Source organism: Carassius auratus, chromosome 19 (genome assembly GCF_003368295.1).
Source record: "Carassius auratus strain Wakin chromosome 19, ASM336829v1, whole genome shotgun sequence".
NCBI classification, from domain to species: Eukaryota; Metazoa; Chordata; class Actinopteri; order Cypriniformes; family Cyprinidae; genus Carassius; species Carassius auratus.
Window position 1 is genome coordinate 25,612,952 of NC_039261.1, and position 15,096 is coordinate 25,628,047.

The 15,096-nt window shown below is 37.5% G+C and overlaps 1 long non-coding RNA gene across 1 annotated transcript; it reads left to right on the forward strand.

Annotated features, from left to right (window-relative positions):
• The first annotated feature begins 1,513 nt into the window (after positions 1–1,513).
• On the forward strand, positions 1,514–4,942 carry LOC113120294 (uncharacterized). The gene is made up of 3 exons (XR_003294582.1): positions 1,514–2,152; positions 2,311–2,334; positions 2,989–4,942. It is a non-coding gene; the product is annotated as an uncharacterized LOC113120294 (long non-coding RNA).
• The last annotated feature ends 10,154 nt before the right edge of the window (positions 4,943–15,096 follow it).

Genomic DNA, 15,096 nt, shown 5'->3' on the forward strand with positions numbered 1-15,096 from the left:
ATCAACACCTGTTATTTGAACCCTGCAGTATAGTATATTGTATGTGCCTTAATGGGATAGTTCGCCCAATAATGTAAATGTTGTCATCATTTACTGACTCTCAAGCTGTTCCGCACCATTAAGAGTTTCTTTCTACTGTTGAGCATAAAACATGACATTTTGAAGAATGTTAGTAACCAAACAGTTAAATGTAGCCAACCACTTCTATGGAGAAACTATGAAAGTCAATGGCTTTTGTCGACTGTTTGGTTATCAACATACTCCAAAATATCTTCTTTTATGTTCAGCAGAAGAAAAAAGTCATACAGGTTTGGATCAAATGGAGGGTTAGTAAAATAAGAGAATTTTTATTTTTGTGGTCAACTATTCCTCTGAAGTAGGAAGAGTTCTGACCGTTAATATTGTTATAATTGTTATGGCTGTTCACAACAAGAACAACTATGTTAGCATCCACACCAATATGCGATGAGGTTATTATAAGCATGTGCTGCAATTCATATGATGCTTTAAATGCTTGAGCTCTTTAAAGCAAAATTGTGAAAGTGATTCCAATTTCTTGGGGAAAAAAGGTATAAATGCGGTCACTGGGTCACAAAGGGTACACGTTTGTAAATTATTTTACATGCAAGTAGGCAAAAAGGTACATATTAGTACCATAAATGCACATATTGGTACCTTTTAAAAAGGTACCGCCTCAGTGACCAGATTTGTACCTTTATTTTTCCTGTGAGTGCAACATTTCTTTCTTTGTGCTGTTATTGTTGGTACATCTGCTATCCTTTTAAATTTAGAACAATTTTTAAAGTCCATACAGTGCAAGTCAGTGGGATTCAATATTGCTTTGGGCTCTTTGAAGCTAATAATGTAATGGTGGGGACACCACATAAGACGCACTTCTCCATTATATCATGTTTCCACTTTTGAAATTTTCTCCTAAAAAACTGAAGTGCCCATCAACTAAACCACATTTATCAATTAACACCGTGAGTAGTCATGGAAACAGCATAATTGATTGCAGCGGTCCATGTCCGTGCTTTTTTCCTGCGGGTCATTTATATCGTGCACACGGAGGAAACATAAAATTACGTTTAATCAACGCAAAGGGGTTTTCTCAAAATTCACAATACAAGCACAACCAGAGAGGCCGTAAAGCGTCTTGATTGATGGGACTGCATGAGGATTCAGAATACTGGGGCTTAATGAATGACGTGATGGTTAACAGTGCCCCTGTTAATGCTCGTCCAGACACGCGACACACGTTCCAAACCCCAAAATGGCACGAGACACATTCCAAGGAAAAACGTCCAGTCTGCGAGATGACATCATCAGTGCTCAGGAGGACCGGGGGTGACCTCATAATGACTTCCTCCAGTCGGGGCCCTCTTAGTGGGCTTGTCAGACGCACAACATTGACGAGACATCAGAGAGCGTCTGTCCCACCATAAAAAAAAAGAAGGTATTTTACAAGCTAGACAGTGGACAGTGAATGGGGTTTTGTAAAATCCAGGTTATGCACAGAGAAGTTTCATGAAGTGTTCCGTATATTTTGCATCCCGGCGCTCCATAATTGGAGTATGACTTCAGACGGTGGCATTGAAACTGTCTGGTAAGAAACCCTTCGGAGGCTCTGGATGTCTATCATGGTGTGTCTCGCCCACAAGCATATGTGTGTGTGTACCTGTGGTTTTCCTGTCGGTGAAACCCAATAACAGTCCCATTGCATCATTTTGAATAGTTTCAGGAGAAAATGGATGCAGTCTTGGCAGTCGGCGAGTGTTTCCATTGCTTTCTCCAAACCGTTTTCCTCCTCTGCTTGCCCTCCCCACAGGGAAAACGGTCAAAACAAACAGCAAATAGTTGGTGTTGAGAGACTTGGGCACTTGGAAGGCCACATTCCAGCATAAGTGGAAAAAATTAGAGTCCTTGCCGGATTGCTGCAGCTCCCGGAGGCTTTGATTCAAAGTTAATTTGGGATAGCCGCTGAGAGCTGTAGGATTTCGAGCTGGCTAGTAAAGATGTTGTCAGCGGGTTTTCTTCGGAATTCCCCCACGTCAAGAACGCTCTGACCCGAAACTCGAGCAGCCTACCTGAGCAGCAGCTGTGCCAGTTTTCCAGATAGACGGATGGGTTTTTAACTCGTGTAACCTACAAGGTAAGATCTAAAGTTAAGCTTTTCACTTAATGACATGGCATCTTAAATTGAACCCCACTTCAAGTCAGATTATTAATAAAAAACATTTTTATTGTTTCCACTCACTTTCTTTGTGAGGAGCTACAACATTCTACTAAACATCTTTTGTTTTTCTACAGAAGAAAGAAACTAACGACATAAGGGTGAGTAAATGATGACAGAATTTGAATTTGAACATGAACTGTCTCTTTAAATATTACATTTGGGAGTGTGCTGCTTCCTGCCTAGGCCACCAGACAGCGCCACCTATTGCTTACAATGCAAAAATTCTCTTGAGTTTGGTTAAATTTAAGCTGGTGTTGTACATGATCAATCTTCACTGTCTAAATTGATTACATATTTTTTCTAATTTACATGACAAAAGTGAACATTTGCAAAGTTTGGCATTACGACAGATACTGTAAAAGTGTGTGTATTCAACCTTTCAAGGCCTATAAAATAAAAAATCAGTTCAGTACTCATGCGCTCTATGAGCGCCATCTTCACGTGTGTGCGAAATGAGTTCTCTTTCACTACTGACTGCTTAAAATCTATTATTTTTAAACCGCAGTGCATAAAAATGCATGCAAACGACAAGTTTTCATGACCATGTAACACAGCAACGTCACGTGAGCATGCAATAGAGACGATAGATTATAATCTGTACCTGTTGACAAATTTCTACTGATATATTGCCCACCGCTATTTCATATCATATCAATGCAGGTTTACAAAACATCCATGAATCAAATATGGTAATCAATCAGCCAGTGGTGACTATCAAGTACTAAAACTCTTTACTCTTTACTCTTCCACAGAAATGGTTCTGGTTCTCGGTTTACTTCCAACTGAAATTTCCACTAATTTCAGAGCCAAGTGATGACATAACCTGCCCTAAATAAACATGCCACTTCATCGACTTTGTTTATGAGTGTTATGAGTTTTGAGGACATATTTTAACATGCAACTGTCTAAGCTGCTTTTGATGCCACGATCATGTTATTCAAGTGAATCCAATTCACCGCAATCAATTTGCACCAAATATTTGTAAACAAAATCATTTCATATTAGACAGAGAGTGAAAAAGTCAAGCCCCTGTAAAATGTGACAGGCATGGGAACGGTCCATCAACTGAACATTCTGTTTTACCTTACTGTGTGTTTCCATTCTAGACAATTTAATTGATTGTAATGCAAACAGTCTAGTTGTGTTTAGTCTTGGTAGATCGAGTTGTTGTTGCTGAAAACTTGACTTGGCTACCAGAAAACATCTGGTTTGTGCACAGATTGACCACCTGAATCAGTGGAAAAGAGGCTATTGAAAGAACCTGTTACATTATTTACTAAATAGGTTTTGCGTGCTCAAATATCATTTCAGATTAAATGATTGATTAGTTTAGTAGATTCTTGTTTCAGTTGGGCTGGAAAATAAGAGTTTGAGATGAAATTTCAGCTTGAATATTTCAGGCTAAATCGTCGTTTGGAGAAGTTTGGAGAATTTTGAGATTTGTATCCTCCGAGGAACAACACAACATGTATGTAGATGCATTGCATAAACTCTACTGGAGTGAATATTTTCAGCTGTAAGTGCAATGTGAACAATGAACCTGAGCTTTCCAAATAACCCACTCCAATTATACGTGAAGGGAATATCTCCCAGAGCGAGTGAGTTGTATCCTGAATGGAGGTGGATTCTAGAAGGATTGAGTGTACCAGAAGACTAGTCTGTCAGCTTTATTATACTGGCTGAACACTGTGACTTATGTCAAACATCTGATCCTCTGGCTTCGAAACCTAATTATTCACATTCAGTGTTAGTGAAGTACTGCATGTAAATGATACCAATGCTGGATCCCAAAGCCATAAAGTCAACATGAAACCAAATTGAGTTGGTCTGAACACTTGCTGTGAGCGATTCGTCAGTGAATGTTTGTGTAATATTGTATGAAAATGCAATAATGACTTAAGTTTCAGCTAACATCAATTGCTCATATTTTTTACTTGCAATCATATTGAGCCACTTTTCACCATTCAGTGTCCCGTTACGCTCAGAAATATGACCGTAAATTAGTTGGGAATGCATTTTCTAGTTGATCAGATAATCCAAACTTAAGGTAATACTTATCTAAAAACTGCATAATAACACACCGGCAGTTGAAAAATATCATTTCGTCTGGCTTTTATTGAAAGTAACAGTGATAAAATGCTTTACCAGGTGAGCTTCAGTCATGTCTGGGTCAAACGTTTACCCGCGCGAGTACGTTTGGCCCGTCAGAAAGGCTTCGGTCGTGAATGTGACAGGCTATTTTGTTGCAAGAATTTCAGGAGGAGAGATGAAGCTTTTACGTGACCGAATGAGAAATCTGAGCCTTAACATTCGACATGCAAAGCCAAAGATGGATGGATGGATCTTTTTGCGTTTCAGTCGGTGAGTTATTCCAAACGGTAGCAGCCAAACACATTATTGACACAGTGAGGGCACATTAATATTTTCCTAGCATCTCATTTGAGAAACGTTGTCATTCTTTTTTGGAGTTCCTCTGCCTCATCGTGACCACAGTTAAGAGATGAGGCTTTTTCATTGGAATCTGGAGGATTGCGACTCCAAGCCAAGTGGTTTTCAAAAGGGGTCTGGTCCTGACGCAGAAATGCAACCTGGTTTATTCAGAGAAATCAATGCAGTCACTAGCTCAGTGTGAATGTATAAATAAACCAGTGTAAATCTTCTCTTAACCACACGCCAGCCCTCAGACAGAATTCTTTATGTTGTGGGCCTTTAACAGATGCTCGTTTCCATATATGGCTCGATTTAAGCTGGAAACTAAACGCCTCTTTAATCAAAGATTCATGAAGTTAAAATGGTATTCGCACCCCTTTGTAACATTTTGAATAAAACCGGTTCTTTAGTATGAAAAACATATAGGATGGGCTTTATTTGATTTATTGTAAGAATTTATTTTTTATTTTTAAATTAACTGGTTTAATTTTATATTTAATTCTTGTTTTATTAATCTACTTATCTTGCACCGTAACACTGTGGAGTAACACACTTCATGCTTCAGATATCATGTTGACTTAAATGGCAGTGAAAGCTATAAGGGCTTATATTATTGATTGTTGTTCTTTAGGAAGGAGGAGGGGATGCTGGGATGCTCAGATCACATGGATGTAGCTGCAAAGTATCCAGCTGAGGCTGAACTCCAGAATGCGTCCCGGGCCAGACTGTTGCCTCACAGATCTTCAGTCTGTCCATGTTGACAATGGAGCCCTTCTTCAGCTTTGAAGACTTTGGCAGATGCTCCAAAAAAAGGAAACTCATTCCTGTTCTTTTTTCCTCCTCTTCTTGTTTTGCAGCTTCGATTTATCCTACTGGAATTCAGCAAAAGTTTGGAATATAAGGTATATTTTTTAAATTACATTAATGAAATTAAAAATATATATATTAGTGCCTGTATTTAATCAAAATACATTTTTCATAAGTTATTTTGGCATAGAAAGCTTCATAGAAAGATTTCCTCTACTAAGAAATATAAAATTTTTTGGTCAATAATTTGATTTAGTTTGTAGGCTACTTTCTGATATATATCACACAATTTGTGTAAACATGGTCAAAAATATAAATTCCCAACCTTGTATGTAGTGTCTTCTTTTTATTTTAGCATGTATTTTGGGGAAAATCTAAATATAAAATGATTTTAATAATGAAAATAACAAATATCCAGTAAAACCATTTCTCTTAAGATTTTTGTACGTTTAACTTTTTCAGCTGAAGTGTCTTGCCAGCCTTTGAAAACACTCACTACGTCCAGATGTACGTTCCTTATACAAGTGTCTTTCTTGTAAAAGAATAAAAAAAACTAAAATCAGTGTCCATGAAATATAAATGATTACTAGGATTATATTATGATAAATACAATTGGCATTTGTAAGATGGCATTTATAACCTTAGAAATGCACTTAATGAATTGCAGAGGCCCAGGAGGTTAAAGGCACAGTGAGAGAGCACAGGAAATGATGGGAGAAAGGGATCAGGAATTATCTATACACAGACTTTCCCCACATAAGCACCAAGGCCCAGTGTGCTCTAACCGCCTGGCCACGTCTCTGATGTTAAAGACTGCTAAAGAGTATCAAAAGAGGGCAGCCAGATCTGATCCTCTTTGACCCCATTTTGCCGCACCTGCAGAAAGCCAAATGCTGGGAGTTTACGGCCGTTTAATTGGAGGGAAAACAGCCCTGTGAACTGCTGGCAGCTGCCTTCATTCAGATCTGTTACAAATTACCACTAAATAGAGGAACCTTTTTCATTTTCCCCACACATGTGCTTACAACCCCGCGATGACATCATGGCACTCTAGCCGTGCAGACGGTGGTGGAAGCGAAACCGCACCGAAATTGAGTTGCCTGAGCTAATTTAGAGAAAAGTAAAAGGCTGTTCTCTGGTTACTTTAAGCAGCACATTTGATATGAAAGGGGAAGTTTTGAAGGAGAGGCCCGTCGGCGGCAGTCTCTTATTATCTGGACACGCACTGACCCGTAAGTGTGTCTGTGTGTGTGTGTTTCGCCAGGAGACTTTCTCACCTACTCTGGCATGAGTCAGGCCGCTTTCCCATGTGTGTCGGAGTTTGTTTTTCTGTGATTTTAAAAGCGGTTTGCTGATGTTTTTCAGTATGTGGTTGATGATGCAATTTTGGCCGTTTAAGAGCCTTGTCTAACCAAATAATTCCTGTAAAGATACAAGCCGCAACAGATATTAGCTGTCAAACTAAACTAATCTTAGTGGTTTTAAAACCTGTGACATTTATTGACTAATTTTGTTGTAATACTAAGCATGTTCTTAAAGGAATGGTGCAACCAAAAATCAGTTACTCAGCCATATGTCATTTCAAACTTCTTTGACTTAATTTCAAAAAGTGAACATTTGATCCTCCCAAAGTCGAAAGCCCTGGATTATACTCACTTTCAGGCTCAAAAAGTCATAATTTAGTGAAAATCTTGTTGCCTGTCATAGACCTCCATTGCGCTTTTAAGAATCCATACTAAAAGAGAGAAGCTATTTCCACCTCAGAATTAAATAAATATTTTTGTATTTATTTATGAAAGCCAGAATTGTAAATTAAAAAGTCACAATTACCTCACACTGTTATTATATAACTGTTATACTAATCAAAATGATGGCTCATTTACAAAATAACTATATAAAGGTTTGGTGTAGTCTTGAAATAATCCAGTAAACAGGAAAAACTAAGCATGCGTATGCTTGAATCTGACTATTTTCTCAATCAAATACACAAATATTTGGCATTGTGATTTCTTTACTTTTTACATTTCATATACTGTAAAAAATAATATGGTCACTAAGTAATGGCAACTTTTTTGTAAGTTATTTGAAATTCAACATGATTTAATTCGGTTTTGAATTGACTTACAATCAAGTTTCTATTCACAGTGGAGGTTTATTTCAACCTTTTATGGTTTATGACTTTGAAATCGCTACATATAATGCACGTATAAACAAACTGGATTGCAAAGTTTAGGGTTCATACTAAGTAAAACTTGTAATCTGAAACTGGATCGGATTGATGTGAACATAACTACGTTGACCGTCATAAACATTTTTACTTTGGTGTTGCAGAAGTTGAATGTTGAAGCAACACTGAACCCAATTGAGTTTCGTTGAGCAAACAAAGAAACCCCTTTAGGGTATTTGACAAAATATCATCTCTTTTGTTCCACAGAAGAAAGAAGGACTTACAGGTTTGGAATGGCATGACGGTGAATATATTATGGGCGAATTTTCATTTTTGGGTGAACTTTCCCTTTAAGCGAGTATAATATTATGCACAGTCTGTTGTATACATAACCTATAATGTTGAAGTTCACTCGGGTAATTTGGGCTGTAATTTCAGGTTTGTGAAATTCTCCACACAAGGTTTGTAGATTATGATGGAGAGGCCATTCACGATAATTGAACATCATTAGCGTTTAGTCACATATTCACCCCCGAGGTTATATTTCTGTGCCGTTTTAAATACAGAAAGGTCATATACAGTAGTTTAACACAATTTACAATAGCGTTTGTGGGCCTGGCTGTGATTACACGTTTCCCATGATTCCAGCACTTGTGGGAGTTTTCATGAGAAGGTTCAAGGATGTTGTACAGATTAATAACTCCTTTTTTAGGTCGTACCTTAAACACTCAGCTCTGCCGTGTGGGTTTGTCAGGGATATGTTGAAGTATAAGCCAGCGGGCGATAAAAATGCCTCCGTGCCCACGTCCTGGCTCGCGCTACCTATTTCGGCACCAATTCTTCTGTAAATTGACATCGGCATCTCTCTGAAAACAGGATGTGGGGAGCGAGTTAAGCAGCAGACGGATGACCAGCGCTGGCCCGGCTCCTGTTACCCTGTTTTCTACTCTGTCAGCCTGCTGCTTCACTTATGACGGTCGGCCCGCCTGCAGGGACTGTTATGAAATCGAGCGTGTCTGTCTGTCACGGGCTCTGTGTGTGCGTCTCCATCTGTAGGCCTCCGTTCTAAACCAAGCTTGATGGTTTAAAAAGAGAATCGATATTATCAAAACAATAATCAGTCTGAATATTTACTAGCAAAAAAGGTAATTTATAGTGAAATATTTGCTATATTAGTTTTCTTTTAGCATCACTGCTAATTTACGATCACATATTGCTGCTCTGTGAAATTTCACCAGATCATGAGTTTCGCGAAATTTAAACAATAAATACCATTTTGTGGCTCTTTGATGATCGTGACCGATCTCTCTTCCTCTTTACTAATCTGGTAAGTCTCAAAATAAACTTGAATGAGCATCAGATGGTATTTTATTTCAGCCGCAGAAAGATGTCAATACACACTTTTTGATGGATAAAAATTCTGCGTTACGATTGGGCAGCATGCCTGTCAATCATACTCAGAAATGTGAGTTGTAATATCATATTATCAGAATATCAAGGAAAAACTGCCAGAATACTGCTTGGTTTGATAGTGTCGTCTGTAAATTGTGCATAATAAATCGCTACACTCTTGTCATCAGACAATCAGCATTTTTTGGTCATGGAGATATATTTCGTCCTCATGCGAAATTTCCATTTGAATTGATTCCTATTGAAATTACTGGATTTTATCTTTGAAATTGTGTTGAACAATGGTAAATGCATTTAATATATAATGCACTAATTATCAAATGGAATATTTGCCAATAAAAGGTAATATCTTTTAAAAATACATAATTCTTCAACTAGACAACCGTTTAGATTTTATTTAGATTTCTATTGTTTCATTTAGCTTTAATTTAAGTTTTTATACATACTTACTTGGACAGGTTTCACTTAATATTACAGTAGTTATATTTGGGCTCTGGGATTTGAACAAACCTTATATGAAGTGTCACTTTTCATGCTACACGTGAATCTTTGCACACACACACACAAAAAAAAAAACTCTAGGAAAAAGACTTTTCAATTTTTCCTCACTTATCATTTTCTCCATGATGATCAACTTTGTGCTCCAGTCTTCTTCAGTTCTTGCAAGACCCCCTGATTTATTCCCCAAAAACCTTCCTGCTCCGGCCCAGGGGTAATCCCCACCCCAGCTGTGGGGTCCCACCTTGATCATAAATCTGAGCCCCTAAATCCTTACCTGGACAGTATTCAGAAAGTGCATTCCCTGCAGGAAGCGGAGGGTGTTTGTTGCTGAGAAGAGGGGGACGGAGCAACGTGAGCATTAAGCAAGCCTAAGTGGTTTGCACCAGCGCAAATCCATGCATTTCTCTGTTGCACACTACATCACTCACATTCAGATGGGAAGCATTAGGCAAGTGCTCCTTAGCTATTATTTTTCCTTTTTCTGGGCTTTCGTGATCAAGATGATGAAGCAATGCATTTTCATATAACAATGCATTGTGGGGAACAGGCCTCGTCCCACGGGGTTGAGTGGTGTTCCCTGGGCCTGCAGTGTTGTGATTCTTAATGTACTTTGTGAAGGGTTTCGGAAGCGTTTTTACAACGTCCCTGCACTTTTTGATTGTTTTCCTGCTGTACACAACTAATGGATTGTGGCCTACTTTTACATTTTCTTTTTTTAAATTTTCACTTGGACATTGCTAGTAAATTCCGTTAATTATTAAGAAACAGCCAGTAACATTTAAACATGACATTGTTAATGATAAAAACTGAAATGTTTACTTGTAAAAGTGTACTCATATAATCTTTGTGTAAAATGGGTCGCAAACATCAGAAAAACAACAGTGCTAAATGCACATCATAAAATGCAACTAACTTTGTAATTGTGTAGACTGTTTAATAAGGAAGGAGAGAACAACACTTCTCATATCTTTTATTACTGGTGTCAAAAGTTGTGCGTCCAATGCAATTCTTGTTCAAGCGATGCCAAGGTTATGGGTTCGATTCCCAGTCAATGCATAAACTGATGAAATCTGTACTTTGAATGAAAGGTTAAGTCTCTTTGGATAATGTGGCCGCCAAATGCATAAATGTAAGGTCAGAAACCATTAACGAAACCACACAAATTTCAAGAAAATATGACCCAGGCTACATTAAACACAGCTTCACTTCCAATGAGGGTTCAAATGGTTTGTGTCGACAACACTGTGCTCTGTCTAGTGAATTATTGGCTGCTGAGAGCATGAAACTATTGAAATTCAAGAGACATTTAGAAACCAAAATGGTCTTTTCAGTCTGTCATGTTAATATGTTTGCATAATTTTGCATATTATTGTGATTCATACTAATATGAATACATCAGTGTTTGATTTGACATTTGACATTTGAGTTATTTCTAACAGTTTAGTAACTATGTCCTGATCTGCATCCATAGCTGCTCTCTCCTCCAGGCGGAGAGATGGTGGTGTCAATCACAGATTACAGCCTGTGGGATCCGAGGGGGGCTGTTGAAAATGAACCGTGGTGTTTGTTGGACCGCAGCTCTCTGGCCGGTAAGAAAATAAGTTAATGGGTGCTTTGAGCTTCGAGGCAGGGTACGGTCAGACCCCCTAAAGGCAGCAGCTCTAGTCTGAGGAGAGAACGGTTGGCAAGACTGGCTGTCTGTTGTACATTAGCCGGATTTCATTTCAGATGGCCTGTAATTATACGGCTGATGGGGGAAACGGTTGCTTGTGCCCTGTCATGATAAAAGAGAGTAAACGGGCGGAACTTGAGCATCATAATGGCCACGTAGCCTATACACTGCAGAGTTTTTGGAGTTACAACTGCATTTAAATCGACTATGTGTAGTTTTGTGACTTTGGAGCTCCCTACAGTTAAGTAAATGGAAGTATATGGAATAGCTGTACATGTGCATTTGTTGCTGCTGCATAACAATCCGCTCCTTTCGCAGAATTTTGTACCCGCTCACCAGAGCAGACGTTTGTAGGGAGCATAGGAAAGAAACTGAAGCCATTCGCCTTAGAAGTCTATATAATTATAATGATTTTGAAACTGATATTTTAATTTTAAAAGAAAAACATGCATACAGTTGATTTAAATGTGGGGAAATAAATTCCCTACATTCTGAGTTAAGAATACAAATACTGTTTGATATAGCGATAAATAAATATAGTTGCATTTGTGTTTAAAATGGCATTAAAATGGCATTTGTGCATTAAATGGCAACAATTTATAGTACGGTTCTAATCACAAGTACAGTATAACAATGTGCAAAACATTTGTTATATCATTTACTAATTTATTCATTTGTTATTTTTTGTTAATAACTTTAACAAACATTAATTCAGGTAACTCAAATTTCCGGTAACTTAACTTTAACGTTATTTCAGGTATATTAAATGGATAAAAATTTTATATTTATAGTAAATTTAATGTTAATTAAGATTAATAATGCTTTAGAAGTATTTTTCAACAACTAATGAGGTCAACTAATGGATCCTTATTGTAAAGTGTTCCCCATTACGCTAAATGTTTTTTATTTATTTATTTATTTTGTTTAATTTTCAAATACAAATTTAGTGAAAAAGTAAAGATGTATAACCAGAGACAAGCTGTCTTTTGCTTTAACTTGTTGTTCAGTGTTGTTATAAAACCATTACAATCATTTGCATTATTTGAAATATAGTTCAAATAAAATGGATAAAAAACAAATATTAAATGAAAAATTGAATCTTAAAAGCTTAACCAAAAATAGGGAAATGCGGCTGTGGCAACTAGCTGAAGTTGAAGTGCTTTAGACTGAAATAAAAGATAATTCATAGTATTAATAAATACTGTAAAAGTATAGAAATAACACTAAAGTGAATTGGTTTTAAGTAGTTCAAAATCATGTATACAAGCAAACTCCGTATAGCCACATCATCCGTGTGTTCTAAGTGCCACATCATCAAACTTCTTATTGGACAATGAGGAAATAATAACCCAGTTAGCTCATGACTTGGAGTTTCTTCGGTGGACAGAACATCTGTGAAGTCTTTGTGTGACCTCACAGGATCTTTAGATTAGTGTTCATCCCTTCAGTTGAGTGGATGTAACTGCATAATGACAGGCCCCCTTCACTGATGATGAGGCAATTTTCCCAAAACTCACTCAAAATTCGTCACATCTCCACCATCTCAAGAATTTTTGTGCAGACTTCTCCATTCATTGTTTATCCCTTCATTAGGTCATCGTCCAGCATACGTTTTTCCTAAGGAATGATATGAGGTGATTGCAGAATTCCAGCCTCCATTTCTCCTAAAACAAACAAAACACGTCCTTTACAGAGGCACTGGTGAAAAGTTCACTCATCAGTATTTATAATGTCTGTATGAAATGTAGCATTACATCACTTGCTCAGTGAATGGGTGCCGTCAGAACGAGAGTCTAAACAGCTGATAAAAACATCACAAGTAATCTGCATGACTTCAGTCTACATCTAGAGAAGTGAAAAGCTGCATGTTTGTAAAAAACAAAAAATTCATTAAGTTTTTTTTTTTTTTTACATTTTAAGATGTTTTAGTTGAAGTAAACATAATTAGTAGAAAGACTGGATTGTTGTTTCAAACCTTTAAAGAAACCAGAAACACATTTTGCCATTTAAAATGCACAATAAATAAAGCAAGTCAGGATTAATAGCATGTTTCCCATCTTCTAGTGCAACTGAAGGAACAGCCAAACCTCACTCTCTCACACTCCTGCTCCCACAGCTCAAAGGCTGAGAACGATCAATTTGACACAAAAAATGAGCAAGCAAAATCTTAACAATTATATCAATTTACTGCGGTCGTAAACTTTAGTGGAAATGTAAAACCTTATGTATGTCTGAACCGAATACAATTCATATTGAATGCAATCAATCTGGCCACCTTAAGAGAGCCATGAGGCTCTGCTGAAATGAGTCGTGGCCTCTGGAGAGCTCTTAAAATCGAGTATCACACTTAAGGTGGTCCGGCTCAAGGCAGCATGCTAAATGGGAGGCAGATGCTTGTTCGTGAGCACCGACTTGTCCCCTTTGAGTGCTTTTGGATACAAATGTTAATATATATCTGTTCATGCGCATCACCTCTCATTGAAGCAGAAGATGTTGAGATGTTCACAGATTCACTTCCTTCAGACTCCTGAGGACTGCTCCTATTGTAGTCTCTTAGAATCCAGGTCAGTATCAGCAGGATCAATACAAATGAATGAGTGGGGCATTTATAGATTATTTATAGAATGAGGCAAATGATGTTAAGGGTGATGAAATCCAAACTAAGGCATAGAAGAAAAAGTGAAAGAAAAAAAAATTGCACTCGGATTTTATTTTAATGACTCGTTTTACCTTCTAATTACCTTTTCATTACTGTAGTGTAATGCATTTTCTTTTGTAATGTAAATAATGTATTGGAATGTACTGTATTTATAAGATATTTAAAAGCAAACACTTATATTTAACCATCTGTGTAATATATTAAATTCTATTTTTATTATATTTTTTTCCATTATTATTATTTTATTTACACACATTATTATTGTGGGTATAAGAAAAACCTGTAAATTATTAAACAATATTATTATTTTTTTTATAAACATTAAAAAGTATTTAAATATTGTTTTATAATAATTGATAGTATATTACATTTGTCGTTAATAGGCCTATTCATCTATCACTATAATTCCAATATAACGCAATGTACTGTATTATGAATATTATTTAATTTATTAATTGCATGTTTTATTAGTATTTTGCCATAATGAGAAACCAAGTGGGAAATTTAAAAAAATGCAGAAGCAGAAAAGTTGGAGGATCCCAATTTAGGCAAAATACAACATCTTGTTTCTTTTGTTTTTAAATTTAATTTAATTTTTTATTTTAGGGTAAAATGGGATGTTTCTGACAAGCTGTATATAGGCCTATCAAATATGTTATTGATTGGTTTTTGTCAGTTCATTCTTAATGTAAATGTGTGGTACCTTAAATGTACTCTGTGCAGATGTCGTGAAAGTTCACTGAGGTCAGCAGCGTTTGTTCCTGCTCCTCAGACAGGCTCAGACGACCTTGGCCGCTCCCGCGTTTGACTGACTGCATTATACTGTGTTTTGTTCCGAGACTGAAAGGGACACCGGGCTGACGGGCCTCTCGCTCCCGCTGAAGGATCAAGTAGCGTTTAACAGCGGAAGCGCGAGAGCCGCAGATTCCACAGCGCCACTCAACGTGTCACGGACAGCACTACTGGGCTCAATCACTTGAAGTTTTCTCGTGTTTGCCCGCATGCTGACACTCCCAGAGCTGTTGACGGCCAGCGGAGCTCCGTGACCCCCCGGGTGGGGCTGCCCAGGTAGCGCGACATCACAGGTCTTTAAAAGGCAATTCGTGGGAAAAATGGGCAGAAACTTCCACTTTGACAGCGCCAAACTGTGACGTGCACTAATGCACATGTGCTTTTGATTCTTTGTCCCACGTTAATGACAAATGTCAACCTGA